Genomic DNA, 27436 nt, shown 5'->3' with positions numbered 1-27436 from the left:
CTCATGAAGGCTTCTGTAGGCTTTGTGGCCTGGGCACTTTGGGTAGCTACTTGTTGTGCAATCAGGGACTGCGGCATAGTGCAGCCTGGGTACATTTTGCCCTTATTGAATATTTGTCTCTGCCCAGTAAGAAATTGAATATGCATCACTGCACTTGGACTGGTAACGGATTTATTCAAACCCCTTTTGCAGCTGGCATTTTCAATGCTTTGGTCTGCCGCTCCTTAAGAAAGACATATGCTGGGATTAAAGGATCTTGAACTAACCTCCCAGGTTAGTCATAAAGTACATATCAAAAGTGACACAAGCTCTCTTTCTCTTTGGGGAATATAAAGAGAAATGTTATTAAAAATTACCATGTATTACTTTGTTTATCTATCAATATAATATGTGCACTATTTTTCCATTCCAATGGAACTTAACTTAAAAATGTGCTAGCTGCAGAATTCTTTCTAGTAACATGACACCAGTTATCTTCTCTTTCAAAAGCTTTTATTGTTTAAAGGAACTCTCAACGTTTTGTGTCATGTCTAACATTATAATGTAATTTAAACCCTTGAGATTCATCTACTTTAATTTTTCTTTTTTTAAAATGTTTGGAATCCTTTAAAGAAAATCCATGTTAGGAGAGTAAAGTTCCTAAAATACTTATTCCCCCTTGCATCAAACAATAATATATTAAATAATGAATTTGTACCATCCTAGAAAAAGTTAACTATAAATACACTTTCTGCATGTACTGAGAGTGTTTCCTTGGGTTCTGTTTTAACATTGTTTTCTTCTAAGCAAGTTGGCTCTTTATGGTACTATGGGCAGCCCACTGCTTGGCAAGAATCCCATATTTAAAGCAGCCCAGTTTCTGAAGTTTGGTTCAGCCGTATGGGAGAGGGATTCACCACATTTATTTACCTTTTGACAGTTCCCAGGACACTCCCTTAAATATCCACCTCTGGTTTCCCTTTCCTACACTTGTCAAATAACAGATTTGGAACAAATTGTGTAGAATTACAAGTGGCGCAAATACACAGTATAATTACCTACCTTGCTACCAAAAGACAATCATAATTATATTGTTGTTTTTTTAAACTCATACTGCAGGGATAACTTGGTTTCTGATCGTTTTAGTGTGACCATGACCATAAGAACACTTTAGGCTACTAATTAAGAAGTGTGGTTTAACCTTTTTTTTCCTCCTGGAGAAAATTATGGCCTAAGAAACAGTAGGCAAATGCACACTTTACACATTGACACATACACAAAGCTCTTGGAATTGACTATATTGGAACATGTATTTCCATATGTCTAATGAAGGTCTAGATAATAAAGGGTAAATTTTCCATGTGGTGAGTGGAATATTAATCCTGTAACAATGGCGGAATGTGTGTCTACATTTGCAGCATGCACTAAAAATGTATTGCTTGCTTAGATCTTAGATTGCTGTGTTTGCAAACTGAATACTCAGCAGAATTTTAAGGAAAGAATTCGTACAATATGGCAACTGCAGCTGGGGGCGGGGAGAAGATACAAGCTGTCAGTTGGCCCAGCTAGCCCTTATGGCAAAGATGTCAAACTGTACTGCCTCACACCCTTTACACATGTCACACTATCTACTGTTGTTTATTTGCTGCAGTCTTGGTCGGAGCCTTGGGACCTTCATCCCACCTGTTCCTTTTCCCAGCACATCAGACGTGCTATTGCATCTGTGGCCATGTAATTTGTTCCTGTCTGTTAAAGCTAGCTCTCCAATCATCAGCAAAGCTTACTGGCCAAGATGCCATCCGTGAGAGAGGTAGCCATATGGAATCACACACTGTTTTCTAATCATTATTATAAAGTATGTTGAGACAGAGATTTCACACTTGCTGTTGCCGGATATCAACAACACTGTTCTTATGCTATGCAGTAGTTAGATGTTAGAAAATCTTGTTAGGACAAAATCCCAAATGTGCAAAATGTTTTTGGTTTTCTCTAAATAACTAGGATATCTATTAAAAGCAATCATAAAAGAAACAGTGAGAAGTAAAAATGACCTTCTCCCAGAAAGACAGAGGATAAGAGAACATTAGTAGGAGATGGACCCAAAGGAACACCCTCCCCCTGCCCCATAGTGTTAATATTAAGCAATAGAGACCATAAAAGGTCTGCTTCAACATATTTTAGAATAAAATGTTATATACAATATTGCAGAACCCCAATGTAAAATCTGCACTTACATATTAAAGGTCAGCATTAGCATTCAGAAATAAAAGCCTTGAATGCTGAAATAATGACCCCCCCCCCCAAATTTCTTTTCCTTGTCCCAGTGACTGACCTCTGACCTTTTCTATTTTCACCCTCTGACCTTTTCTATTGTCTCTTCAATCTGACCTGTTAAAGGCCCAAATCCTCCTTGCATGCTAGAAACACCTCTTCTGTTTATTCTACATCCCAACCTTTGTAGGGATGTGACACACCTCTATGTAACTCTTTGTAACTCAATAGGCTCACATTTTAACAAGTAAATGTACTCCTTTGCCACCTGTAGATGTTAAACACCTGTGTTAGGAAAGCACTGAATGTTTTCAAGGTATTCCTGAATAGATTTGTGAATAAAGGTATCTCCTCAATCTCAAGACATGAAAACAATAGTCCCACTGAGGCAGAAGCACTGTATTAAGAAATTTAAATGTTTTACTTCCACCAGTCTCAGGAAAAATCCTCTTTCTTTCAGCTGTGAAATCCCTCTTTCAATACCTCAAATAACTCTCCTGAATGAAATCATTCCAGCAGAGCCCTTGCAATTAATTCCATTATGTAAACTTGCATTGTACACACTAGCCTGACAAATGTTTCTTCAGAGCTTTTTCCTAAATTATAAATCCTCATCTAGGCACTTTTAAAAGGGCTGTTTTTCCTATCCTGTAATATAGGACTAAGCACCTATGGGCCAAATTAATCTTGGTTAAGCTTTTCAAAAGTTATGCTCCTAACTCCATCTTTAGAAACATAAATAGTTGGCCTCATTTTCAAAATTGCTCGACACCCAGAAGAGACCTCAATGCAAGCAGCTGGATTTGCAGTGCTTTTGATAATCAGGCCACCTATATCAGAGAACTCCCTAAGTATCATCAGCTGGGTCATGCAGTGTGCTGCAGATTGGCCATATTCCATCTATGACTATAGGAGAGTTACTCTGTGTTAACCTTCACTGGACTACAAAGGTGGGCATCAATCATCCAGTAAAGTTCTTAGTTCTGCTGGGTCAGTGCGATGGAACTTTGGTAGCATGAGTAGTGATGGGACTTTCCAGAGGCTGAGTAGTCAAGGTGTCCTCAATACATGTGGGGCTGAGGCTTTAGTTGAATGGATCCCTAAAAAAAAAAAAATTATCAGAAAATTTCATAAGGACGTTTTCAAGAAAACCCTGGATGAAATGATAGATTGCTCACAATTTATTTTTGTTTTGTTTTTAAATTTTCATAGAGAGCATTTGCCCTGACAATTAACAATAATAGCCAAAGAGTGTGAGAGGTAAGAGTAAACACCTAGCCAGTCATTGAAAGAATGGAATTTTCCTAATCCTCTTACAAAGGTGCTATTTCATGCCAAAATCTCTTTCTGAATAAGGCAGTCAAACTACATTTTTCAAGTCAATGAAGAGTTAAGAGGCAAGAGTCTCTGATGCAGATATCAGCTTCCTCCACAGAAAAGAGTTTAGTTTGCATCTCGCTATATTGCATCATAGATTAATCATGGGTCCACATTAATTTGATATAGCAAAAACTTACTACTCCTTCATTCCTTGTGAGAGTTTATATCCTTTTTAACAAACTGTCATGTTTTATTTCACAGTAGGAACACCTGTATAGCCTCTAACTGGCCTCTAATTTTGCTTGCCCTCTTGTGTGTGTGTAGCAGTGATTCTTTCTGCAAACGTGGGCATGAAACCATTTTGTGCATAGCTAGCACAAACAGACACACTTCAATGACGGTTTGAATATGCAAAACAAAGGCAAGCAATTATGTTATTTACACTTTACAAAGGTTGATAAATGTTATTATTCCCATTTCATTGGTGGGGAAACAGAGGCACCAGAAGAGTTAAGATTCACCTTTTTAAAACAGAGGTGTCCAAAATTAGATACCACTTTTCAAAACTGAGCCTAAGTCATTTGCCCATGGTCTCAAAGAGAGTCAATGGTGGAATCTGGCCTGGAACCCTATCAAGAGGACTATGATTGAGCAAGGCCATGGAAATCAGGCATGCTACATCCTCCAAGTTCCAGTTCACTGCTCCATCCAATAGGCCTCACTGCTCTGAAGAGAAACCTGTGTTCTGCTTCTCTTCTTCCATTTCAGGAACAGAGTGAAATGGTTATTAATTAATTATTTCTTATTGTTAATACAATTAGAATGTTAAAAACAAAAACCACAAATGACAGTGAACATTTCTGTGGTAGATTGTTTGGGTGGGAGGGGGGTATTTACTTTTCCTCTCTAAAAATGTAATATCCTGTCTTCAATTAAGGAATAAACAAAAGACTGGCCCATTTAGGGTGAGATGTAGGAGAGCAATGAATGAGTCTGTAGTTTCTAACTTTACATAGCACAAAAACATCATTAAATCCCATTCTGTGGCATGCTGTTGTTCAAGGAATAGAAAGAGGAATTAGAGTTTTATCTTCATGCACATGCAACCAGACAGAATCTCTTCATAGTACATGGATACAGTCAATTCATATGCTTGGATACATAGCAAAGTTTTCAGCAGTTTTTGGCTTTTTTACACATATGACTTTATGAATTACATCCATGCAACAACATGGGTTTTCAGCTAGTATATTATAAAGGATCATCACTGGATGATTTCTTTTAAAAGGTTCTGTAATTGCCACATGAAAAACATTTCATTTGGGGAAAAAAGGGCACTTCTAAACTGCCTGCACTAAGCCTATAGTAGTTGGTGACTCTTTGGTAATGCAGCTCTGTGAAAACATCTGGAGTCTCTAGGGATTACTGGAGTGGTTTGAGACTCATCAGAAAAGTCCCCCTAGCTTAAGCACAGTTTACACTACATGAGCCTTTGACCACAATGCTATCTAGTTACACAGGCTTTTTGGCATTATATAAACCACAGAGCACACACATTCTCATTACCTTTGGTAGCAGGAGGGTGAAAACATTCACTGTGATAATTTGGGAGCTGGCCTGTGTGAATTTACCCAATGACTGGAAACCTAAATTTTACCAAGTAGTGGAATTAAAAGCACAGGACAAAAGAGGTGAAACTACTCTAAAATAAGTAGAGCTATCAGGACATGTATTAAAAAGATTAAGTTGGAGGCAAAAAAAAAAAAAGCAGCTCTCATTTGCTTTTTTCTGGCTTTTTCCAATGCATACAGATTTTTCAGATCATGCAGAATATTAAATATGATAACTTTATAGTCCTGCATATAAAGAGCTAGTGTGGCATTGTGGGAATACTCTTGCAGAGTTTTCAACATTGGCAAAATAGATCAAAACACCGATTTTTTAAAGTTTTGAAATAATAAGTCCAATGTGTATATCAAATGCTGGATCTCCATCAAGAATATGAAGCTAAACTCAACAATGCACATTTGGCTGCCATGTGCTAGAGATGCTGTTCTGCGAGTGGATCATCATGCATAGAAATATTTGGGTCCTTGGAAAGACACTAAGGGCCCGTTCCTGAAAGCCCTCCATATTTGTTATTCCAAATCAGATGTAAAATGTAAAGTGGTATAAATTAGTCGCTCCTTATTAAGACAACCTTACACATCAGTAGAGTTGGTGTAAGTTTAAGGCAGTCTAAATTCATGTCAGAGAGGCTAACTTACACCACTTTACACATGGCTCCAAAATATCATTCCATTTCCTTTGAAGGGTTTCAGAGTAGCAGCCGTGGTTAGTCTGTATCTGCAAAAAGAACAGACGTTTGTTCTTAGTGTCAATATAAGAGACTGAGCACTTAAGTTCAAGCAGTAAAGCTAGGGTTGCTGGTTTTGGTTGGATGTATTCCTAGAGGTTTCATCACATGATATAATGTTTAATTGAAAGTAAACCTTTAATTCCTGGGACTCCAGGATAATCCTGGAGGGTTGGCAACGCTTGGTAAAGGTCAGAGGTCCCAGATTTGGTTCCCGCAAAGAAACTAACCAGAAGTCCCATTATACCAGGACCCACATAAGTTATTGAGATGTACTAATGTTCCAATAGTACATGAGGAGAGAAAAGAAATTGCTGCAAAGTCAAGGAGCTATGTTGGAAACCGTATAGTGCAATGAATGAATGGAAATGTTTATTTTGAACAGGAATAAAAAATAACCAATCACGGGCTGTGCAAATTTAAAAAAAAATTCACAACATTCAGTTTGAATGGGCCAGTGCCCTGTTTCCATCTTACAGCTTTATTCAGCAGTGACTTAAGTTTATCCCCTTTTTGGTTTTGCTTCACTTCATCATGTTTCTTGCTGAGAGGCCATCATTATAGGCCTGACTTGAATACCAGAGTTATGAAAAAAGAGCAATGCTGATGGAGGATAGATAATGACAAAGACTTCATTCTCCTGTCCGGACCATCAGCTGAGAGAGACCAGTTATCAGCTGAAACTGAGCCTTGAATTGCATGTTTTCAGTGCTGCAGGCGGGAGATGGTCTTGAGTTACAAAGCTGGGTCTCACATCAATTAAAGTCTGTGTGCACAGCAGCTGTATTCAGAAAGGTGGAGAAGATTTAATCTTCACCTTTCACCTTGGTGAATACAAGGTCAGAATACAAGGTTACCAAAACAGACTGTTATTAAAAATGGATTGCTTCTTCCAACTTAATGTTAAATGTTCGCAGGTATTAGTAAAGTGCTTTATTACTTTCGGCCTTTATTAAGGTGGCTTGCACTTAAATAACAAGGAAGTAAAAAAACTGTTGAAAGGCAAAAATAAATAATTACAATAGGCTTGCCATGTCTTTAGCAGTTTTGCTCTTTCTTCTTGTTGCTCATCATTAGAGGAATATTTTCCAGTGTACTTTATTGTCAGGTAGATTAACTGTGCTGCCTAACTGTATGGAAAACCTATAGGGATAAGGCATTGGATGCATGCTTAGCAGCTCTCAATGGGCGGGTGTGTTTATGTGTGAGATAACGTTGTGGGCAAGAGGGATAAATTTAAGAAAGAAATATAGTGGAGGTTTATGGCATTAGCATTTTGGATACAATTCCAGAAGTCATGAAGGCCCAGATCCTCAAAGGTGAGGTGTTCAACTCCCACTGATTTCAATGAGAAATCAGATACCTAAACACCTTTGAGAGTCTGGGCCTAAAGTCCCAATCCATCCCCCAATGAAGTCAGTGAGCATTTTTCCCTTTATTTGTATGGAAGCTGGATAAGGCCCTAAGAGGAACATATATTGCTGTTCTGGGATCCTTTGACCAGTGTGCATAGTGCTATGCAAGGTGAATACTCTCTTTCTGGTCTGAGTATAAATAGGCTTGATCTAGGATTCTGGTTTGAGGCCAAGCCAGAGCCAAATGCCTTCAGATTCACGTCATTAAACAATTGTGTCCTTCAATTTCTCCTTTCACAGAAAAGTAGATATCTTCATAGGGCATAAAACACTGGGATGTAGTATGTTTGTATGTTATATAATGCTTATTTTCCAGGGCTGCTTTTGTAGAAAAATGTGTGGCTACAGAATATGTGATCCCAGTGTTCATACATATGTTCTTGAAATATGAGGTTGAATCCTTAGCCTGTGGTTGAAATCCTGGAACTATTGAACTCAACAGAAGTTTGTCAGTGATTTCAGTAGGGCCAGGAATTAACGCCATGTGAGCAAAACGGAATTTTTACATTGCTAGTTTATTTACAGAAACACCAGTTGCCTGAGCTACCACTCTGTTGCATCAGTTTTACACTGTTGACTTCAATAGAAATAAGCTAATGTAAAGCTGCTGAAACTGACTGAAGGATCAAGCTTGATGAGTAGCAGCTCTGACTCTTTCAAAGATAATGGGTGTTTATTTGTGCATGTGAATAAAAACTGCCAAGGAACCTGGACAGAAGGGAAAGGAATCCTAACTCCTAACCTGAATTAGGGCTCAGATTTCCCAGGCAGCCAAAACACACTGGAAATGCACACACACAACCCCAGTAGGTATGTGCACATTGAGTGAGGTGGCACACAGATGGGGCATATGCCCTTTTCAAAAACTAAGTCTGAGTATATATTAATCTTATATGTGCAGAGTATCACTCAGGACAGATGTGCAATATGTCAGTTATAACTGAATATGACTTTTTAACATGTTCCAGATATATTAAGCAACAACTGAGGAAGTATCCGGAGCATATGCTAGTTCTCATTCTAATAAGATGTACGTATTTTACTTATATGCGGAAACCACCTGATCACCACAGTAATGCTAGTTTGTCAGCTTTTTTTCTCACTTTGATGGTTTATTTATGAAAACAATCTATTTGTTAAAATCTGTAGCAGGATTTTTAACTTGACTCGTTTTTTAAAACATGTGCCTTATTTTACCGAGTGCCTAATTCTACTAGTTACTACTGTTACATGCTAAAATGTAGCATTTATGCAGTCTTGGAACTGACAATCTCAAAATCGTCATTTGACAATCGGGTAAAATGAGATACAGCAAGGTGAAAGGCTGAATGGTACCTTAAGGAAATAACTGTTTTACTGTTAAGTATAAAGGGGGAAAAGCATGGTCCCATCCACTCCCTAACCTCTCCAGAGAATCTAGCAGCAATGTGAACCTAGAGTACTCCTTGGGGTCAGGGGAACATACCAGATGTGATTGCAGTAGGCCCATGCACAGGGATGTGATGTGGAGAGCGTGAAGCAAGTTTAAGCAGAAGACAGATGCTCAGCACTTCTGAAAATCCAGCCGCCGGGCTGGAAGAAAGCATCGGCATTATAGGCCAGTGGAGACAGACTTTCATTTAAAAAGAAGGTAAGTGTCTTGCACATGTGGTTGTGAAAGTAAAGCTTGAAAATGGGAACTGAGCATAACTGGAGTGATGTCTACCTGAGTCTACAGAAAACCTGTGTGATGAGGTGGCCTATCTCTTTAAGAGATGGAGGCTGAAGCTGGCCAACCCCTTCCAAATTACCTTGCCTGACACACGAGGGATGGGGTGTGGGGTTTAATTAGTAGAACCAGCTGGGTACCAGCAGCCAATTCCTCTGTGTAGAGGAGTAGGAAGCTGTAAGGGTGGGGAAGAGGGATTGTGGTGGGGATTACTATAGTGAGGAATGGTTGCTGGAAGTATTCCAGCAGGGATCCTCTAGGTATCAGGTGGGAACTGAGGAAGATTGAAGAGGAGTAAGTAGACTCCGAAGGGTGCCTTGAGTTTTCAGGGAAAAGACTCCAGGCAAGGAAAGCCTGGCAGACCCCAGTGGGAAAGACGGGTTGTATGGAATTTGATAAATGTTTTGTTATCTTAATAACCCCACCCCTAAGAAGGGGTGTTTCTGAATGAGAAGAGTTTGAGTATTTTGACTGGGAAAGAGCCCTGAAAGTGGGTAAACTGAGGCACGGTGCTGCAGTGTGACAGTATGCCATGAGTGGTTACAAAAGGAGGTGACTAGCTTTTTCACAGCCTGAAACAATACCCCTGTGAACTGATCCATTCATCTCAGTGAAGGAGTCCTCCTATTACCACCTGTGCAGAAGTGTACAGTAGGAAAAGAATGCTTCAGGCTCAACCCACCCAAGCAGATATATTCTGGTTTCAAGGGTAAGTACTGATAGCCCCCTTGCAACTATCCCTACTGTTCCTGAGGAGGGATCATTTCTTTAGGAGGGAGGCTGCTCCCCTGTCTGCCTGTGAAGGGATGGTACCCACCTGGTTACCATTCCAAGTTGGGGTTGTGGCAGGGGGAAGGGCCATTGTATTGGGGTTGGAGTCAGAGTGTTCCTTGAGATCCATGTTCTGGCCTTTCTTGTGCCTCATTTTTCATTGATATGGCCCTGACTGCTCACTTTGAAACCAAAAGGCAATTATGATACAAAAAGCCGTGTTAGCTGGAATTGCTGTGACATATTTTCCCTTATGAATCTGTAAGATTCGTTGCTTAGATTGGCTGGGATGGAGTAAATGGAAATATGTATTTCCAGAAAAATTAAATAAGCAAGATGGCTGGGCTTTTACACATTGAAGCTACAAAACGAGTGCAGGCTTAAAGTACTGTCGTATTTAACGCTTGCCATGTGTTTCTTGTGGCTGATGTCAACCTTAGATATGGGGAAAACAGAACAAGCTTTCAAAATCAGCAGCTGACTCAATGAGAGGGAGCAACTGTTTGTAGTTACTGTAAATTATCCCCTCCCCTGTCCCCAGCAATGCAAAGCTTTGAAAGAACCAGTGATGATTTAAAAAAAAAAATCCCTAAACAGAAATCCCCTGTCAGATTAGAAACCAAACAGTTGCATTTTTTTTCTCTGCTTTCTGCATACTCAATGTTCTGTTCCATTTGCAAGGCACAGGGTAAAACAAAGAACTAACTCTTGGGGGCACAAAAGGCTAAGCCCTGCAAAGAGCTTCACTCTGCTACCCCTGCATGGAGGCTATTGACTTGAGCAAGGCTTTGCAGTACCCGTTTGCATGATTTCTGCAAGGCTTTGCACAGGAGCAGGGTCCACTTACATGGAGTTCAGTGCAGGGCTTAGGCTAAACTCACCTGAAATTCTGCTGGCAACATGAAAAATGAATGGCACTGTTGTGTATATAGTCTCATTAAACACAGATGTAGCTATGATGGACTTGTTATCTGGGACTAATACTCAGCATTATGTATACATATCCCAAAATGTAGAATATTTAAAAATAACCTTTTAGGAATGGAGAAGGATGCTTTTTATTAATCTGAGAAATTAAAGATCTTGGGCATAGCAATTTTAATATGAGCATTAGGAATTGGAACATCTGACATTTTACTGCATAAGTATGGAATTTCTTTTGTGTTGCTTTGCCTTTTAAACCGTTTCATGTTGTTTGTGATCAGTGAGTGATGTGGCTGATACCCAGAGTTAATTTTGCCAGTGCCGTCTGACTTTGTTTGATCTTTGAAAGTGAAATGCGGCCCATGAAAACACTGTTATACTAAAGATAGCTGCACAGGCTCAAAATACCACATTCTGATAAAGGGTAGTTAGGGCCTGATCCAAAGCCCATTAAAGTGTGTGAAAAAGCATCCACTGACTTCCAGGGCCTTTGGATTGGGCCCCTCATATGTAGGGCAGAAGAGAAAAAAAGAATCTTAAAACCCTCTTTAGAGGAAATATAAAGAGAAATGCTTTTGATGCTGGTTTTTAACCTTATGTATCAGTGCAAAATATGATACTTAGCTCCAAATGCAGAATCAGTACCTGGTAGTGTGGATTCCTGGCCACATGTAGAGCCACACTTGATTTTGCACAGATGTGCAGTGTATGCTAATGGACCTTGATGTAGGACCAAGGTGTTACAGAGAAGTGAGGAGAGAACTTCAAAAGGTTTGAAATTTGATTTTTAGTTTGGATGCTAATCTAAAGTTTATCTGAATTTTTTGGCTGCAAAACAGAGCTGGAAATTTCACAAGAAAAGGGATTTTGGCAAGATCTCTGGTATTTCCTGCTTCCAGAAATACAGCACAACCACCATTTCTTAGTGGGTGAATAAAAAAAAAATCATGTGTCCAATGTCTGACTGCTAATGTGCATTTCTTCTGCATGAACATTTGATTGGGTAAAACCAGGTGTACTGTAGAAAAGCTAACCATACACAGTGTTGTGGAGTTCCACCCAGAACTAACCTGTCACTGAGACTCAGCTGGGCAAGGCTGCAAGACCAGTTTTGGCAGAGAGGAAGGATGGTCCAGTGTTGGTTTAGGATTTAGAGGGACTTTGCTTTGCCACAGATTTTTTGTGTGACGTTGGGCAAGTCACTTGACCTGTCTCTGCCTCCAAGCTCATGCAGAATGCAGAGGGTGAACTGCAGCTGAGTATACAATGTGGCCAACCACAGAACATAGTTTATTTGAGCATTAGAGTGATCACCCGTTCACAAGAAGAAAAAGAATAGCTGTATGAAAAATACAGTACTTAGCTAATTGTAAGGAGCAGCAGCTCCAACTTTCATGGTAGAAAAGCACTATGAAGCTAAATCATGCAAGGTCTTAGACAATCCCTTTAACATTTGTTTGGTATATCTTGTCTCAGTATTTTAAAATACTTTTCAGTCTAACCCTCAAATTGTAATTCATTCTCTAGTATAGTGTTGGCTTCTCTCAATGCAAAATATGCATTATTACAAACATTGCCCCACTCTTAGCCCGCTGAAATTAATGGGAGCTTTGCCATTGACTTCAATGAGAGCAGAACCCAGTTCCTGATCTTGCAGCTGTAGAAATGCATCATCAAAACCTTTAATGAATTGTGGGTGCTAATGTAAGCCACTGATCAGTGTGTGTTGTGCCCAATCCACAGAGGATGTGAGTCTGTTACACTCACCACTTTAGAGCTTGGCTCTTTAACTCAAGCTGTAAGAAACTGATGTTTTTAGCTTTGGAGGCCCCAGTTCAATTTCTGCTGTTAGCCAAAATGGCAGCTGTCATATGAGTGAGGGCCCAACGAGGGTTCAAACTGCTACAGATCTCAGATGCTCAGACTAAGCTTTTTTCAGGGAAGAAGCCCACTGGTTCGTTTGTGTTAGTGAATGTGAGTCTATTATAGCCCACAGATACATAGCTTGACTCATAGCTTAAGCCCTCCAGATTCTCATTTTCAGCTCTGGAGTTCCCCCACTTCATTCCCCAGTGTGTCAGCCAGAATAGCAGCCATCACAACAACTACTTGAACATCTAGCCCAACTAAATAAAGAACAAGCACTCTGTGAATGGAAGGTCTTCCCTTATTATCCTTGCCAAAAGAGAGAACCAGAAAATATAAAATTAGAAAGGAAAGAAAACCTTTGCCTGCTTGGGTTTTTTGTTTTTACTTTCTTACAAAAGATATATGGAGAAAAGATCTTCCTTGCCTTGTTTGAAGAAATTGCTGGAAGCCTAAAGAACTGGGGTAAGAAATTTCAGGCCAAAGCCTGAGCTCCAGCTTTCATGCTATTGCAGTATATTTTTGTTTCATTTTGTTCTTCCAAGGAGTACTCCAGAAAATAGGTCTGATGTTCCTTGTTGTTAAAACAAGAACCAATTAAATAACCTTCTTGGAAATGGACAGGATTTGAACCCTGCCCTTGGATGCATTAAACTGGGAAATTGTGGTGGTGATAGTCCTAACAACAAAAAGCCCCTTATCAGAAACATCTTCCCTGGTGAATTCCTGCTGCCCCATTGCAGTGTTACCCTGTTGTAGAAACGTTTTCCCAGGATGTCTTTTTGTGGCTAGCTCTTTAAATATGGCAGAACCATGAAGCTGTTAGCTTTAAAGTGGTAATTTTGCAGTTAATAACAACTCGCTCACTATATCTTGCACTGACCAAGGTGGGGGAAAGAAAGGTTATGTTTTCATCCAGTTTTCCTTTTCATATTTCTAAGGAGATGGTTGCTATGAGAAAGTACTCTCTCTGTTGTCCTTTGCAGACTATAATTCATGTTTAAAGCACTTGTGATTTGCAATAGGCAAGCCCTCCATCTGGTTCATGGTACAAAAACAAAACAGATATGTGTATCTAAAACAAAACATGCATTTATGTGATTATATTCTCTTTGAGATGAATATTGCTTAAAAAACATACTCTTTATCTTGTTGGCTGCTGCTTATTAGCATTGCATTATTCTTACTGAATAATAGAAATCTATTGAAGCTGGCCTTTACCTGGGGCCCACCTAGGTAAATATTAATGAAATAAGCTAGTCAACAAGAAATGTTTTATTATTCACCCAGTTCTATTTCACAGTGTCAAACAGGGTTTCTAATGTCTTTCCAGAAGAGGCTAAATGGCTGAGCACTCTTGTCATCAAGCTTTCTATATTAAATGAAAATGTGCATTAGGATGTTTTGTGAACTGGGTATCTCAATATTTGGGTGCCCAATTTGCGACACCATAAAGGTGCCTGATCTTCAGGTGGTAGGTGCCTAGCACTTCTGAAAAATGAACACGTGAAATGGACTGTCCAAAATCACTAATTGTTTTGGAAAACTCAGGCCTGTGTTTGACTCTAGATAGAAGCATATTTTGGCTTTTTTACTGAGGGAAATCTGGATAATTTCTGACGTGTTATATTGGTATCAGCCGCAGAGTAAGAAGACAGTTGAAAACTTTAAACCTTGTGAGTTCAGTTAATTCTGATGTTTTCAATAGAAATATATTTTTATACACTGCTTATTTGATTTGAATATACAAGAAGCATGGTTTAACAGACTATGGAATTGTGTATAACTATAAATATACAAGTGAAGTATACAAGAGAGAATGCAAATTCTTCACTGTATCTAAGGCTGGTTCTCTTGGCCCAGAAGATGGTTTCACTTTCTGTCTTAGATGAGTGTATGTATTATTTTTAAATAAACTACTCCAGCTTTCCTCAACAGGGTGCAAAACACATCCTTTCCACCACGGTAAGCCTGGCCCTTCCCTTCCCTCTCCCACATACAGGTCAGCAGAGCAAGGAAGCATGCTACACCTTTTAAAAAGCTGATGCAGTTGGGGTGTTATCACTTCATGGCCATGAATTCTGGGAGGGCACAATGCATTGCCGAGCTACCCCTACGGGAGAATTGTATTTACATACCAAGGCAGTATGGAAAGCACACTCTTATCCTTGTATACAGCTCAAGTGATATTGTTTATGGGTCCAATTATTCTAGAAAGTACAGAAGACACAACATTATTATAAAAATAATCATTTAATAAGAACAGTGACTTAATTTACCTTCCAGCAGGGTCAGCAAAGGACAATGGAGCTTTGAGTGACCTAAGATGGCTTATCCATTAAGTATCTGACTTTTATATTCATGGGAGAACTTGTTTCCTCTATGCACTACAAATAACCACTCTCCTATGGCATTAAATAATGAAATTCAAATGTACAGAGTTAATCACTGGAAAAGTGCTTCTTCTGAAAACTCCATGGAGTATCGTGTTTGAGAACACAAGTGTCCTTGTACAGTATGCATTTCCTCTTTGGCTAGTGGGTTTGCTCATGCAGAGATTTAGGGCAGTATTAAATTACTGCCTGAAGCCATGCCTGACTATCTCTCTCGTTAATTACCTTCCATGGCTTTGGGACAGATTAACTGATAAATATATGAATCCCTAGTGTGGTAACCCTGACTATGTAGCTAGAATAAACTGATAGGCCTGTAAACTCATCAGAGTTTGTGAAAGAAACTCTTTTCTTCTCCTGCTCTTCTTGGTTGGTAGATTAAATAGGAATGTGTTTGCTATCTGAGTAGCCTGCATATCCAGCCACGCTGCACGAACTATAATGTCATTATTCTGGCAGCTAAGAATTGTACAGTAGTGTTAAAATTTTCAGGCCAAAAGCAAAAGATTTCTATAGATGGTTAGAAAGAACAATAGAAAAAAATCTGACTCTTCTTTCTTAGGCTGATATTAAAGATTGGCCAGAATCAAAAAGCCTCTTATTTTCTTCTCTGTGTAAACTGATGTATGCTTGGTGGCATGCTTTGAGACATCCAATAGCCATTTTACTATTTCTTCCTCATAAATACATCTTGGCAATTGGTAGTGCTGGAACTGCCATTCCAGAATTATCTAAATACCTCTTTCCAGATACAAGAGCCACTCTGCTTGCTTCCGCCAGCTGACCCACTCTGGATCAAAGATTGCCAACAAGTGTGTCAGTTGGCCCCCTTGTACACGACTGAACTCCTTGTTGTGAATTATTTGACAAATTGAGACTGCTTTTGTTTAGACTGTTTAGTTTATCTCAAGTCTTTCACTTGTACCAGCTCGTTTCTTATTTTACGCTATTCAATGAGCAGCTCATGGGAAACGCTTTCAGCTTCTGGGTTATTCACTTCAGTTGCGTCCCAACTGTTCATCAATTATTCTTGGCATGTGATTACCTAGTTATATGATGATGTTTCCTTGTAGGGATGATAGAAACTTCTCTGCATGTTCATAGATCAGAGTTTTCAAGATGATAGCTCATGGTTTCTCCCCCCTGCCCGCCATGGTAGCTTAATATTCACTCACATTCATCTATAATGACGTCACATTGATTCACAAGAATATTGCGGGGGGGGGTTGTTTTTGTTTTTGTTTTTGTTTTAACAAACATTGCACCAAAAAAAAAGAAGTCACTTGCATAAAAAGTTAATACAACTGAACCAAACCCAGGTTTTTGGACAAATCTTTTTGATTATTCCCTTCTCTTGCCAATTATGATACCTTTTTTGGGTCATGTGACCATCTGTTAATTGAGAAGCAATCTGAAACCAGCAAATATTTCACAAATGCCATCAAACTAGATCAGGTGGTAACTACTTTTAGTCGCTACTTCCAGTCACTGAGCTGGGTTAGATATGAACTGGTTACCTAGATTTAAAAAACTTGGTATCCTGTTACCAATCCCTTGAGTCATCCATTTGCAGATAACCAGATTTCTATAGTTCTAGTATCTTTGCTATCAGACTTGCTTTCAAAGGCGGATTATTTTCTTTACAATTTCTATAGGCATATGTGACTATGAGCAGGGATGAGAGAACTGACTTGGAATGTCATGACAGTGTGAAATATGGTTCTGAAGGCTTCCAAGCCATTGCTGCATCCCTTTTAAAAATGTCCATTAGTTCAGAGATCTTAAATTATGAAAATGAAATCAAACTCTGTGAGAGGCCTGCTTAAAATGGTTTCAACTTTTGGAGGTTTTGACATGCATGGAATTTCCTTCAGTTGAAAACACATTTTTTAGAGAATTACATGAGCGTGTAAGAAAGAATGTATATGTCCAGAAAAAATAAGAACACTGCTAGTCTACAGCTCTTCACAGTGGTTGGAGTTTGGCTTTGGAATGCGATTACACTGACCTGGCTGTATCCTGGATATGCATAGCACCATCTATTCTCCTGAGTCTGCTTACTCCAATTCCTAAGCACCTGTGTGATTTATGTCTATGTAAGTATTCTGCTCTCCATGACAGTAATTTTTCTTCAGTCTGTTCAGCTTTAACAGGAACATGTTTGTTAAATGGTGTTTGGAGAGATGGTAGTGACGAAATATTTTCCCCCTCTGATGTTAGGAACATTACTGGTCTTCCTAGGTATAAAGCTGATATTGTTAGATTGTATAGTTTGAACAGTACAAATATGAGGAAAAAAGTTACTGCACTTGTCTTTATAATCTTGAGTTCCTTTCCCATCACTATTCTAAGAATTATGAGATACAAATAAAGACTCACTTAGAATAATTAAGGGTAGTTTTACTTTACCTGGCAGTTCTTTAAAATTAGATTAATTCCAGTCCTTGTAGTCAGATACGCTTTCAGAATCAAGAAGCCATGGCCATGTAAACACTAAAGTAATTATCCCTCCTCTTCTTTTTTCCTTCTAATGTTCGTTCTTACAGAAAAGAGTCAACTTGAGTTTCAGAGTGTCTGCCAAAGGCTTTTGGCATTCCTCGGGGAATTGAATTTTACATTCTTTGGCAAATAATGTCTGTCTCCAGAAAAGCAAGAGGGAAAAACACCATTCTTCTTTTTCATCTAATACCAATGTTTGAACTTAATGCAGCTCTGCTTTTATTTTCAAGCTTGAAGAACATCTTGCATTGACGCTGATGCACACCCTTTTAAGCTTCATTTATTATAGTTGAGAAGTTGTCAACGTGTAAAACAGCATTTAAAAAAATAAAAGGGGGGGCTATTAGTCTTCCAAAAACATTGTGATGGTTTTCACAGGTTTATGTTAATGACAGTAAGCAGCAGACAGAAAATTAAAAAGGCAGTGAAATAAAAATTCTTAAATACCTGTATTTAATTTATGTTAAAAATACAGAAAAAGGTCTAAACTAAATAAATCAATAGCATCATAATGAATTCTTTCAAGGATAATAAATAAAATATATGTTGTTGTGGCTTTTTATATATTAGGGGTCTGGATGTGTGGCCCAGATTTCCAAAGATAACTAGTCACATCAGGTGACTCAGTTGTGGAGTGCCCAGCTTATAACATCTTATAGGGGCCTGATTTTTCAGAAAGTGCTGAGTGAGTGCTGCTGCAACCTGGCATAGTATAGAGAAGCCTCGGGGCTACACCTGTGGCCATATCTGCCAGTCAGATTGCTGAAATGTAACATACTGTGGCCAGAACTTCACCTCTCTAGGATCATTTTAGTTATGGCCTCTACTATATTGTGTATATAGGTTCTTACACTGTGCTCATTATTGTATCTGAATGCCTTGTGGTAGTGCAATAAACAACATGACTAAAATCTGTCACGGTTGTTCTCTCTTCTCCTCATGGGGAGAAGTGTGTGCAGCAGAGTGTCTTGTTGCTACATGTTCATATTGGAGAAGTCAAGGTAAAAGAAATGAGCCTTGCACTTGGAGCAGAAGGTGGTAATGGCCCTTAGTTCCTGTAGGAGTACATTTCACAGTCATAGCTTTTTTGAGATCCAGCCTATCTCTTGGGGATTATGGAGAAGGTGATGCAAGTAGTGTTGATACCCATGCAAACCCATTTAGGAACTCCCAACACTACAGTAATATTAACCAGGGGATCTCAAGTGGAGGGGCTTATTGTTGGTGCAGGAACAAAGAAATGAAGTGTATTTAGCGCAGAATCTGCCCTTACTCTATTTAGCTAATGTTTGTTATGCACAGTCCCTCTGAGAAGACTTCTGGCCTCAGACCTTCCAGTGGGCTCAAGAAACCATACTTGCACTTTTTTACTTCATTTTTCACACTATATATTTTGTCTGCTAGTTCATACAAAACATGATGAGCAAGATAATACACCCAAGCCTTGCACTGAATTAGAATCTATTTTAAATGTCTGAAATACAGAGGGTGAAGGTTACCTAAATGTGCTGCTGCATCAGAGGCACACTGAAATGTGGGATTTTTGTGTGTGTGTTTTGGGGGTGGAAGGGTTGCTTTTTACATTCTAAACAACAGTGTTATATCTTAGCTCAGAGGTTCTCAAACTGTGGTCCATAGACCACCAGTGGTCCCTGAGCTCCATTCAGGTGATCCCTCTAAGTTCCCTCTAAGGTGCGTGCCTGGGTGGCTGCACACAAGAGAATGAAGGGCCACCCACCTAATTAGTGGAGCCACGCAGGCCTGGCTCCACTAATTAGCTGTCTGGACCCTGGAGAAGATGCACATGAGGTGGTGGAATAGGGGGTAGGTGGGAGAGGGCAGTTGGATGAAAAGAGTGGGGTGGAGGGAATTTGGGATGTGCAGGGCTGAGGCGTCCAGAGAAAGAGGCAATTTTCCTCAGTTTCAGGGCTGCGGCTGCCGGGGAGAAACCCCCCCAGCCCTAGCTCGAGGGCTGCTGCGGTGGGGGAGATACGGCACATCCATCTCATTAGAAAGGTAAGACTACTGATATTAAAATATTAGTTGTGCTTTTATTTGTAGGACAAAAAAATACTTGTTTAACAGTTTTTTTATATATAGTGCTTTTATCCAAAGCACTTTACAATAGTTAGCTAACAGTACAAACAACATTTGGAAAGATCATTAAGTGGTCTGCCCTCAGCAATTTTCAAGTGGTCCATGGGAAAAAAAAGTTTGAGAACCACTGTCTTAGCTGATAGTCTGATCCTGTTTTGCAATTCAAGGGTGTCATAAATAATACAGTACTATGGTTTTTGTGTGTGCTACAAACCAATGTGGGAATGGATTACAAAATGCAACTTTTATGAGTCATCCTTTAATATTCACTTAATTTAGGACAGACTGATGGTCAGGGGCCAGGAATTACTAATAGTTTGTTCCATGGGAAATCTATGGAAGTATAACAGATGTCAAAACCTCAGGAACTGTGAAAATTGAAGGGGTCATAAAACAGTTAACACTTCTAACTTCTACACTTGATCAAAATTGAGTAACTAACTCAATTAACTTCCCCCTCCCCAAAATATATTAGATGCTCCAGAATCTACTTTGAAAATAGGGAGAGTCAATATACCAGGTGTGCGATTACTCTGAATATGAAGAGAAATAAAGAGATGTAACTTTCTAGCTTGTATCTTGGGCTGTGATCTGTTCAGGTTCTACAAACCCAGTGTCGATGGACATGTTTTTTCTCCTATTCAAGAACTGACCTATACAGTGATGCAGGAAGCAAGCAATTGTAGTGATTCAGTACATTTCATTCTTTCTCTGACTCCGCACTGACTTCATCCCACAGTACAGGGTACTATGTAGTTGGAATTTCTTCTTTCAGATAAGAGCTAAAACGAAGGTCCTGACTGTCACAATTCAGGGCAACTGCCCCTGTATTTCCCCCTCTTTGATCTGTCAATGACACCCACTCTAGGCTCCCAGCACTTCAGCTGTCACCTCTCTTGGGCAGCGACATGCGTCCATCTCCCTCCTCCTGACTGGGGTTTTTCTAGGCTGTACACTTCTCTGCTTACACTGTGATGTCTCCAGCAAGCCAGTCTAAACAGGCCAGAATCTGTGCTCTGCTTTCTCTTCAAAGGCTATGAACTGTTATAATTACCACCAGTTATAACTTATCCCACTATACCTCTTTATAAGCAAGCATATTTATTCTTAGGGTGATGGCATTACAGAGAACGCCCATGTTAATAAACTTTCCAGAGATCACCCCCAAGTCCAGTAAGGTCTCTGGACAGAGTCCATCCTTCAAACCCCACAAAGGGTTTCTTTGTGGTTATGAGTTCCCTCAAAAAACTGCTTGACATGTTGGTCCCAAAAGTCCATTCTTGCCTGGCACATCATTCACTATAGTCCCAGAACATTTTTCAGGGTTAGCCCTAGGGGTCCCCCGCACAACATTTCTAGTTAGGATAATTGGTTTCAGTTCCTCCCTCAGTCTCAATTAGATTTTCTTCTACTTGTTCTGTCTTACACTATTACATATTAACTGCTATGTTCTATCACAGACATGGCTCTGTTCTAGGGATCAGTGAGTTGACTGCTATTGTTAGCCCTAGCCAGGCCTGAAGTCCTAGGGAGTAGAGAGCTAAATGTCGACACCTGTTGGTGAATGGCCCAGAACTGTTTGAGATGGTGAACAAGAGGAAATGATTGAATTGCTTCTGTTATGTGACAGTTGGCATAGTTTGGTCAAAATTCAGTTAGTTTCAAAGCTGGGAGTAGTAAAATGCTCTTATCCCTGTTGGTAAATGAAAGGACAAGAGAACTGCACCAAATTGACAGTGGTGAGGAAGCACCCTGACTGAGGCCCTATTCAGGCACTGTTGGGTAAGGGAGCCTGGACAGGGACAGAGGAAGGGAAAGGGCTTCTACCTTTTCTTGGGAGTGCCTCTCTGAAAGTAAGAACTCTCTCTACCACTGATTTCTCTCCCGCAACGATGCAGCTTCAGCCTTGAAGCCATCCACTATCCTCCAGACAGAGCTGAGCTGAGGCAGTGGACAGCACTGACATGGCTTGAGCTGAAGCCTCGGAGCAGAAGAATGCCGGTGTGGGCTTCCCTACCCAACAGTTAAAGCTCAAATCAATGGGCCAGGTGGTGGAGCAGCCCTGATTTCAGTTTCCTGAGGAGCTATAGCTAGACTTGTGAGAAATGTTGGGCTCCACCAGTCCTGGGCAGCAAAATGCCAGTGATGAGCCGGGGAGGAAGTGGCTAGACTGCACCAGCCACTCACAATGGCCGGAGGAGACCTGAGGTTGGGACTATTGTTAAGAGTAGCAGAGAGGTTGACGTCTAACCTAATATATACTGTTAGATAATTAACAGCTGGCTTTCCAAAGTTTTTATTTTGTTGTCCTGCTTAATAAAGTTCTCTGTTTTTTAAACCCCTGGACTCAGTGCTTGTAAGTGGGAGAAGGGTGTCAAGGAGGATACACATACAGTTTCCCAGGTTTCTGGGGAGGTGGGGACTTGACCTGGTGTTTAAGTTTTCAGAAGGAACCACTAAAAAACTGAACCTGGGCCTCTTCGCTCCTGACTAACACCTAGCAAAACAGATACACTGTGTAAGTAACACATTCCTTTGTAATCTCTCTGAATAAAAGGCACTACATGAATGTAAGAGTATGTTATCCCTAATGTTGTGACCAGTTTTGCATGTAGCTGGAACAAAGCAAATCATCACTGTTATGGAGAAATCTATTTACTGTTTTGACCACAGCATTCTTGTGATCAGAAAAGCAGGGCCATTACAGTTATTAACATGCTGCCAATATGCTTAGGCTGGTATTTTTGGTGCAAGGAAGCTAGGTGCCCAACTCTCTTAGGCTCATTTGTAAAGCCTGGCCTTTGTGCTTTATTCTGAGCATCCTAGCCATATACTTGTTTTACTTTGAGACCCATTTCAACAGCTTAACCCCTTCCCTACCCCAGTGCAAATATATATAAAACAAACAGAGGTTACTGAATGGAAATAACCTATCCAGCTCAATACATGCTGGAATAATCTTCCATTTCTTACTACTACCCACTTCTTAACTGCTGTAGCTACTAGAAGAATGATCACTGCCTTTTTTTGGTTGTTTAATCAGTAATGTCTGGCCTTCAGTAATTCATGGAACAGGTTGTTTTTATCAGTTTCCATTATGGGTAAAATTTACCTTGCTGTGCGAAGCAGCCCAAGGTCCATTCACCCCTTAAATCCTACTCTGAGGGTTTTAAAGTAAGACTTAAGTGGTGCAGGGGGTTAGTACTAGATCACTGTACAGGAGCCAGTTTCAGTCTATAGTTGTGCAGTTAAACTAGAGTTCTGGGGAAATCACCACTTTATCTTTCTATTATTCAAAGGCTGGGGGAAAACTAAGAAAAGTTATTTTGGAGCCAAATGAGATTGTCATAAACATTATAATCAATCCTGTGCTGTCTTAGAGTCCATATGATTCCCATGACTTTACTGAGATTGAATTAGGGCAGGATATAGCCCTCTTTTCTGTGAACTAGTCTCCAGTTGCAAGAGGCCTACAAAGTTGTTTGAGCTGAGCCAGGACTTGGGTTCCTTCAATGATTCGCTTCTCACACTGCTGAAGTTATCGTGAACCCATCACCCTGGATGGAGATACCTCCTGAACGGAAAGTCCTACTGGCAACTGAATGCCTTACGGTCAAAAAGTAGAAATTTCAAACAGATGCTGCACACTCTTTAATCTGGTACAAAAGAAATGCAGGGAGTCGTCTGTAATGGCAATACTGGGCGGAAAAGAGGCAGAGTGGTATGAGAGAGTAAAAGCCATGGGTGGTATGGGAGGTAGGGAAGGAAAATAAAATAGGAAACTAACTCTGCATAACATGTAATTATGTAACCAAAAGCAGAGTTTGCATTTCAAAAGGTTGGCCAGGGCTCTAAATATATGCGTACATACCATTTACAATGGGCATGATTCTGATCTCTCACCAGTCACAAGCAGGACTAAGTCCACTGAATTCGACAAAGTTCTGCTGTTGGAAGTCTTGGGTAAGGTCAGAGCCTGGCTCACAGATGGTGTAAACTTTGTGATTTCCCCAGTTTAAGTTTAAATTCTCACATTTGCAAATGGAAATGGAAAAGAAAAGCAAATAGCATACTACAGCAGCTTTCTAGCTTCCGGTGTATTTACAAATGTGTTTAGATTACTTTTACAAGGCATGCAGTGTGCTCATGTTTACCCCCGTGCCCAGATGCATATTTTTCATGTAAAACGAAAGGTTACTGCAAGCACTAAGCCACATTAAAGGCATGTGTTGGTCCATTGTTTTAATACATTAACTCTCTTCAACCTGCCACTTGCTGAAAGGGGACAAGACTGTAATTTGATGTGTGGGCTGGGTAATTGGAAAAATCAGGTTTATCAAGTTGTAACAGCTGCATTTCTGAAAATAGGATCAAGTCCTGTGTTTACAGTTACCAGGGGAACTTAATATTATTTTTTTAAACTGAAGTTTATGGGTAGAGCTTTTAGAAGCACCTAAATCACTTAAACACTTCTAAAAATGTCACCTTATGTGCTTTCTCCCACTAAATTAGTAACAGGTTTGTACATACACTGCCCTAGGCATTCAGTCATACTGCTTCTGTAGTTAACACAATGCTAAGGATTCCATGATTAAACAGTCCAGGGTTTTCTAAAGTGACTCAGTGCTCAACTAGAGTACACTCATGGGATCTCATCTTCTGCCCCTGCAACCCCCCATTATTCTGAACGCTCATCCTCCACAACTCAGGCTGCCTTAAAAGTGCCTCAAGTTGGGCCCCGAACACTACTAGTAATTCTTGAACATCTTGGCCAGGAACAAGATCTTCCTTTAGTGTTAGAAAGGCTCCCACGTAACAATCTATTGCACCTGCTGCAATATCCATCCTTGTATTCATTCCTCCTTAATAGATGGAACATACAAGAAGTGGGTGTGTTTTTGTTTTTTTTTTAATGTAACTTTATGACTGTTAATAATGCAGCTCTTGCTTAGGCCACTGCATTAGATACCAGGAGTCAGAAACATAGAAATGTTGAGAACAGAGATGCAGAGGATTTTAGCACTTTTTGTTATAACCTTTATACTCAAGGAAAATTTATTCTGTTCACTGAACCTCATGCTTTCAAAGCCACTTTCTGTAAGTAACCTTCATTATGATAAGTGGAGATGAAACAAAGTTTCAAAATCTGGATCAAACATCATGTATTTGACATGACCCAAGCACCAAAACGTGACCCTGTCTATTTTTCTGCTTCCACAGGTTAGTTATAGTAAAATGTAAGCCCTTTTGGAAGCCACTGCATACTTCTTAACATAAAATGGTTGGTCTAGTGGATCAGGTGCTGGACCCTGTCTGAGGAGAGAGCGGTTCAGTTCCTGACTCACTCTCAAAATAAATTATTTGCCCTTAATCTACCCCAGGCCTCAGTTCCCCATTTGAAAGATGAGGACAATACTTCATGGGGGAGTTCTGAGGCTAAAAGCTATTAAAATGGGGAAGTGCTTGGGTACCACAGCCATAAGAGAGTTGTGTATACTCAGCTAGATTTCACCCTTGCTCTTACACTTCTGTAGACTCTAAGCAAAACTTCTTGAAAATATTCTGCAATTAATTTAAGGAGAAAATGAACCAATGGCTGTGACTTAGTATGAGATGATGACTGATGATGATATTTGCTCACCATAACTAAAAACAGTGTGCCGCATAGAAGCTATTCAACTGCATCAGGAAACTTAAGGCAACAACTTTCTCCTATGTCACTGTGACTCCTTGCTCAGGCACAAGGGTCTCTACTAGAGTGAGGCTAGTTTTGGCATCCCCTCTTTCCCAATCTTCTCCCCCTCCCTCCTCCCTGAATCTGGGCACACCATGCCTCTGGCCTAGTATGTGGAAAAGCAATATGTCTAATGTAGCAAGCAGGACAATTTCATTTCAGGAAGGTGGCAGGTTATGTTAGGGTATTGAAAGCCTGACCATTGTTTCTGGATACTAGGCTGATCAGGTTAGCCAGGGATATATGGTTAATATTTTTGTCTGGGCCAAGCTGTACTTAAGTAAAACTCGTTTATTAAAACCTCCACTAAAAAGCAGGTGTTGTAGACATCCCATTAGTAACCTTTGACTTACCTTCCCCTTCTGAAACTTTTCATCCCAAAGGATTAACATTTCAAAGCTCTTTATTTCCCCCTCCACGTTTGCATATTGTAAACATTTTTCATCTCTGTCCTGGTGGAACAGAGCCAAAAATCTGCACAATGGGGGAACTAGATGTTAATGAGCAGAGATTGTGGGAAAATGTGTACCAGGCTGCCCTGCCTGACCTGCATGATAATGCTACATTTAACACATTCTTTTCCATTGGAATAGTGGCCTTGAAATGATAGCAAACACCACATAGTGTGAAGTTTATATTTTAGAGAAAACTGCTTTCCTAGAAAAGTAGAAACAATAAATTTATTGTCTACAGTTGGCAGACAAACAGCTGCCCCTGGAAAAATTTATAGGCAAATGGTGCTGTGAATTTATATATTCAATTTTCACTGAAATTACATTATGTGCAAATTTATATAAAACACACACATCTTACATATAGACACATTAAAATAAATACAATCACTGTTTAAGATAGTTGGAGGGTCTGACACAAAAAACTTGTCAAGGCTGGTAAAACAGCAAGGCGAGGGAATATTGGAATATTTTTGGCAGATTCTAAATAGAACATTGCTTTGAATGTGCTCATACCCCCTTCTAACATTCATTTGTCAGGGAATTTTTGTTAATATGAATGTTCCTGGAAAATGAATTTTGATCCTATGAGCCAAGATTTACTTAATTACAAAACAATTTATTTCATTACCATATGGAAATCATTAGGGGCAGAAGCCTTGGGGGAACATAAACAATACCATGTGACTTAGACAACCAATTGCACAGCTTGAAGCTATCAAGTAGTGAACATATGAAATACTAAGAGGAATGTTTACAATCAGCCATTTGTACACAATGAATAAGGTGAAATTTGTTCGCATAAACAATAAGTTATACAAAGAAATCCATAACAAATCCTGATTGTAGACAACTTGTGAGCAGAAAAAAGGGCTAAATTTACTGAACAAGTTTTTTTTTCCCCCAAGTTTACTAACCAGCTATTCTAGACATTAAAAAGAATCTGTATATGTCCAACTATATTCCTTATTTTAAGGATGCCCTTTAGCATGTGGAAAACTGTACATAAACTTGAACTACTTGCAAATGACATTCTAAATCCCACATTGGAAAACATCTCCTCCTTCATTGGGGATTGCTAAACAACTTGTGCATGGGAAAATAGCTTTATATCGCTTTTCTTAATATAAAGAAATCAACCCTGTTTCAACCACTGAGTGGAAATGGGCCCTGAGCCATATTCTGCAAAGGATCCAGTGTGTTCTTCGATGGAACATCTGTTAGATATGGATGGCATTCCTTAGAATAGGCTTTCTGATTAAAGAAATGCTGAAGCCTTGATTCAAAAAGTACTTGTGCCCGAAGACAACTGCTCACTCTGTGCCAACGCTGTTATGTACTGTATCTTTCTAGGGATGGCTTCAATCCTAATTGATACCCAAAATACAGAGAATGTTATCGGCATGCTTTGGAGGTGAACATGCCCATCTGTATGTAGTAACAAACAAATAACAAAATACTAAGGAATAAACTCTCCTTTCAGATTTCTGAAAAATGTTGCCTAGCAGCAGTGTCCCTGCCAAACATTTGACTGGTTTCTTCCACCCTTCAAAAGCTACTTCATAGGTATTCCACAAGTGATCTCAATATGCCATCAGTTGTCTGTGGGCCCAGCCCTCAAATCGCCAATGAACAGCTAAAAAGGGTGGAA

General features: G+C 39.7%; 1 long non-coding RNA gene across 1 annotated transcript; it reads right to left on the bottom strand.

The window, feature by feature from the left end:
- Positions 1-600: 600 nt before the first annotated feature.
- On the bottom strand, positions 601-17534 carry LOC127050260 (uncharacterized). The gene is made up of 3 exons (XR_007774185.1): positions 17413-17534; positions 14749-14820; positions 601-3350 (listed from the first exon to the last, which is right to left on the bottom strand). It is a non-coding gene; the product is annotated as an uncharacterized LOC127050260 (long non-coding RNA).
- Between the last annotated feature and the right edge of the window lie 9902 nt (positions 17535-27436).

Source organism: Gopherus flavomarginatus, chromosome 4 (genome assembly GCF_025201925.1).
Source record: "Gopherus flavomarginatus isolate rGopFla2 chromosome 4, rGopFla2.mat.asm, whole genome shotgun sequence".
Taxonomy (NCBI): Eukaryota; Metazoa; Chordata; order Testudines; family Testudinidae; genus Gopherus; species Gopherus flavomarginatus.
This window is presented reverse-complemented; position numbering and strand designations above follow the sequence as displayed.